This window comes from Sphaeramia orbicularis, chromosome 17 (genome assembly GCF_902148855.1).
Source record: "Sphaeramia orbicularis chromosome 17, fSphaOr1.1, whole genome shotgun sequence".
Taxonomy (NCBI): domain Eukaryota; kingdom Metazoa; phylum Chordata; class Actinopteri; order Kurtiformes; family Apogonidae; genus Sphaeramia; species Sphaeramia orbicularis.
In genome coordinates, this window is record NC_043973.1 from 27,436,210 (window position 1) to 27,441,534 (window position 5,325).

Consider the following 5,325-nt stretch of genomic DNA (forward strand, 5'->3'; position numbering starts at 1 on the left):
TGAAACTCATCGCTTGTTTATCTTGTGCGATTTGATGCATCTGCCCATACATCACTGTAGCCACCACCGTCCAGACCCTCCCAAGAAGTCAGGCCTTCCAGTCGGTGCTGAGCAGCCCTGCACTCACACAAGCAGCAAGTAATGAGGTCCCTCGCTTTCCTCTCTCTCCAGGTGGGAATGTGGAAATGGTTTAATGTCTCTGCTGAGGAGAACCTCTGATATTTCAATTTGTGATTCAAGCAGCAGAATGGCAAAATGATATACGTACTGTCTTGAGACTGGGGTGTTTCACTGAAGATGTAGGCTTAATGGTGGAGAGATTATTAAAAATCATAAAGGAAGAAAAGCATCTGAGGAAGCTAATATTTTAAAGAAGACTCATTCCAATTTACACCTACACAGGAAATTTACCTGTGTAAAATTTACTCAAATTGAAGAAAATTTTACTCTACTCAGAAAACATTTGGTCCCTCTCTAAAAAGAGTAAAAGGTAGAGCTTTAGAAACTCAATATAGAGCCAAATTTACTCTAAATGTTTCTCAGTAATTTTTCTTGTATATTAACCCTTTCATGCATAGGTCACTCCAGTGGACAGTTCTTCTCCAGCTGTTCTCTTGTATATTAATGGGTTTTGTTGTTTAGTTCCATATCAGCCAACACAGTGATGCTTATGCTCCATCCCATGCACTGACATTCATACAATAACTGTAACTGTGCTGTTCTTGATAAGCTGATCTGCAGTAACATGTTTGAGTGTAAGTCAATTGTTATTTGTTAGGCAAAAAGTTTTTTGTTTTTTTTGCATATTATCTCCATGAAGTGAATAATTACTAGCATTAGAATATGTTAAAATATGAGAAGACATCAGATTAGCAGCATTAAAAATGTTTTTTATTTCATTGTTTTCATATCACTTCTGATATTGGGTTTTAAACATGTTTCTTTACTTCAAAAATTAAAAACATGACCATTTTTCTAATTCCACAGAAAAAATAACTCAATCGCATTGTTTTTTTTCATGCCTAAGGAGGAATAAAAAACACTCAAAAAAAAAATCTTCACTATGGTTCTCATAATTCCTGCATGAAAGGGTTAATATTGCATGGCACAGTATTGGGAATAACCAGATTCTGTAAAACCCTACTTTTTTTTCCTGTCACTTTGGAGTAAACCTGGACTCACTTGCATGGTGCTGATAATAATAGTCAGCTAGGGGTTAGTAACTGAGCTGTGTCATGTCTCCTCATCACCACCTCCACCATGAGGTTCACGGATACTGAAATAGCTGTTGCGCTCTGGCACAATGTCGTTGAATTGACCATCTGTATTAGTCAGCTCTCAGACCATAATAAAACTTCCACTGCCCCTTCACACCAGCAGTAGGAACAGCCTCATCATCACTCCTTGAATCCCCATCCAAGTGTCACAGTCTTGATGTATGAAGTGGACGGTGAAATAAACTGTACCACTCATGGGTGCCCAGGTCATCAAGTGTCTGTTTATGCACTGAGGTCAAAGTGAGATAAAACTATTCTCAGTGTGATGGTGCAGCCTGACATCCATGAGAGGCCTGAAGAAAATGAAATAGAACATAATAATGCACAATGACCCCCACCCACCCACCCACCCACCCAGCTGTAGTCAGGGTTTTAACAATGCACAGCACATTTAGTTTAAATACTGACTGAAGAGATGGTCGGTTAGTCTAATAAAATATTAATACTAATAAAACATTTGAAGAATTCAGCCCTATCATCATACTTCAACAGGTGCTGCTGGGTTAAATATGGCTTGAGGCCTGAGTCTTATTTTGGAAAGAGTGAAACCAATCACTTTCTCTCATCTGAGCTGTGTGGGTTTAGTGAAATTATTCCAGCATAAGCCTTTTTGGAGACAGTTCAGAGGAAAGCAATGTAAGCCCAGAACCACTCCATATGAAAGTTTGCATAAAACATCAAGCGTTATTCCCCCCTTTTCCTGTAAATGGATAGCTTTGTGGGTAGATGTTATTTTAGTTGTTAGAAAATTTCAATAATGCCACTCTTAAATGTGCAGTATTAACACATATATTTGAAATGGCAGGTTTATTCACTTATGTTACCCAGTAGCCATAACTAGCTTTATACGTTTATTGACCCATAAAATATATAAATGTGTTTATTTATTACTTGGGTTTTGCAGCTACAATCCGTCTTTTTCTATAATAATAAAAACAGAATTGCTTCTATAAATTCATCAAACATTCCCTGTTTGACGCATCCACCCTCTTTATTTTCTGTTTTTTGCGCTATTTCCTTTAAATTAAATTTCTTTTTTTTCATACAAGCAGCGTATAAGCCTTTATTTACAGGTTTGGAAATAGGTTTACGGTGTGATTTTATTTGTAAACCTGCAGGAATGGATGCTGTCGGTTCTCTGATGGAGAAGTTCATTACAGTGTGTTGTCTAATGAGGATCCATCATGGATTCCTAAAGAGAAATCAATCACTCCAGTTGGTTAAAAAACACCTGTCAGGCCATCACTTGGTTTTCTTTTTGTTTTGTTTTTTAGTAAATTAAAAATAATGTTCGGATGTTGCAGCGTTTTTCATTTTGAAGTTTCAAAGCGCATCTTAATTGTAATTCAAGCACCTTGCACTTTTTCAGTCGGATTTTCACATACTTTACATTCATCTAAAAAATGCAACGATAAATTAAACATATTAATTTATAAAAAGGTTAAGCATATTGCAATTTTTCATTTTTAAATGTCTAAATATCACAAAAATCTCATATCATATAGTGCTGTATCCTCTTTCTGTTTAGTTATTTTTTCTCCATTTTTTTTTTATATATTTAAGGCCACATTTTACATTTTACTTAAAAATAAAATAAATCCTACGCATTTTCCCACTCATACTTGAGGATGCAATATTTTATCCTCTAAATAAAAAAAGCAAATGATTCAATCTGATTCAATCTTTCGTATAAAGCGATTTATTAGGTCAATATACTTTACAATTGTCCCTTGTTTGGTCATTTATTTCCTTCACATCTTTTTTTTTTTTTTTTCACAAATAGCTGTCAAACGTGATTCCTACAGTCGCCAAACAAAATGTCAAACGTCTTAAGTTACATGCAGATGTGGTCAACAAATTGTACGAAACACAAAACAAAATTTCAGAATACCTTCACCAAATGAGGTAAAGAACATGCACATAACCAACAGAACAATTTGGCCCCACATATAAATACTTAAAAAAATCTTTACAGTCTCATTTCATAGTGCCCATTTGTACCGTTTGTGTGTTGTTGTTTTTTTTTTTAGCCCATTGAGATTATATTTACATATTCACAAAACAATAAATAAAAATGACAGCGTATTGCCAAATTATGGATCTGTCTGTGTGTGCAGATCCTCTCTGGTTCTCTGCTGAGTCTCACCTCTCAGTCCAAAATAACTGAATCCTCCTTTTTGTGCTTCATGCGTTCAACAAATCAGTGGAACATACAGTCAGTGTGAGTGTTTTTGTTTTTCTTTTTACTATTAATATTTGTGTTTTCATCTGAGTTCACGGCCTGGTTCCTTGCTCTATTTGTTGATGCTGACTCCTCACTGCAAACCTGTTGACGTGCACCGGGATGGGGACCACAATTTTGGGGTTTCTCACCGGTTTCTCCTGACCGGTTGTTGACGTTACCGGCTTTGATCCGTTTCCATTTGGCCCTGCGGTTCTGAAACCAAATCTTCACCTGCACTTCGCTCAGTTTAAGTGCGTGCGCAATTTGGGAACGTTCAGTCAGAGAAAGGTACTTTTACAGTGAAATTCCTTTTCGAGTTCCAGCAGCTGCTCACTTGTAAAAGCTGTTCGTCTCCTCCTGCTCTTCCCCGCTGAGCTGCCGGTCGGTATCGTCTCCTGTTGAACCAGTTTTTAGTTTGCTCTTCTGGGACAGAGAGCCACAGTTGTTTCCATCCGAGAAACTTTCGTTCTCGCTGTCTGCGGAGCTGTCCTCCCGGTCGCTGCAAACGGTGTCTGCAGACTTTAGATCCAGCTTCTCGTCGTCTGAACTGTACAGTTTGGTTTCACCTAAAATGTGGAGAAAGAAACACACACACACTTTTAAGTCACTCATTTAACAGGATGCTTTAACGAAGAATTACGCACGATGAGAGAAAATGGACTTTCTAAATAAATAAATAAAAATACTTACATTTATAAAAGTATTGGCCTTATTCTTAATGCTCCCCAATGTTGGAATTATTGCTACATAAATCAACCATATTTTGGTAAATTTATAAGCTGCATGTTTACTTTTATCTCCAAACGAAACCACTCTTCTTCTGTTATAGTTAAAAGCGTCACACTCGTTATCCAAATTCATTATCTTTACAGATAAAAGTCTGCTTTGCTTCATTTAACTACATGTAACTGGAAAGTAATTTTCACAGCCTTTAGAAAATATTTATTACCTCCTTCTTATTCCATACCATCAGACCAAACAGGTCACGGATCGGCCACTTTCTTTTTTTGTTACTTTTACGCACGGTGGTAACTTTTACGCATCAGCCTCGAGGTTTAAAAAAGATTCAGTTCGAAGTAAGGCCGAGCTTACCTGATATTGTTTGGAAAGTTTCTGTGAAGTTGAGCAGCTCAGAGCCCTTGTCCCGGCTGTGCAGCTCCTCTGAATGCGGACTTTCCTGCCTCCTCGCTCCGGGATCGGCGGCGCTTAAACGCGGACCGGGTAGCTCTTGTGGCGGATAAAAACTGTCCGGTGGATCCGAGAAACTTGGCATCGTGGTGGTGAGCGCGACCATGGACGGCACCCCCTGTCCCAAACTGGCACAGAACGTGTTGGTGAGCCGGCCCGCAAAAGAAGCCAAAGGCGCAAGTGGAGGTTATACCAGACGATAAAGGCGAGTGGGATAAAGCTTGAGGAATAACCAGAGGTCTGTAGGGCATGAACATGGGGTAGCCCGTGTAGAGCAGGTGTCCCGGTCTGGGCTGGGGGGTCCTATCAGGGAATCGATAGAAAACGCCGTCCCTTGGCCGCCTGGTCTTTGCATTTTGCAGGCAAACACTCTATTTGGTAGAAACTTGAAAGCAGGTGTCCTTTCCCCCCCTGGCGACGCACAAAACTTTCAGTGCAAAGACAGAGTGAAATGAAGTAGATCCTGCGCCGTGTTTGTCATCCCTGGGAGTGGACCGCTTCTCCGGATCTCTGCACTCTATATGCGTCAGTCAGCCGGGCGCTTTGTTGTGTGCCCAACCGCTACCTTTTCCCTCTTATTTGTCACACACTGAGACATAAACACACGCTCTCTCTATCTATCCACCTCATCCCCTC

At 39.3% G+C, this 5,325-nt stretch overlaps 1 pseudogene; it reads right to left on the bottom strand.

Moving 5' to 3' along the window:
• Window positions 1-3,551: 3,551 nt before the first annotated feature.
• On the bottom strand, window positions 3,552-5,044 carry LOC115437798 (homeobox protein GBX-1-like; annotated as a pseudogene).
• Between the last annotated feature and the right edge of the window lie 281 nt (window positions 5,045-5,325).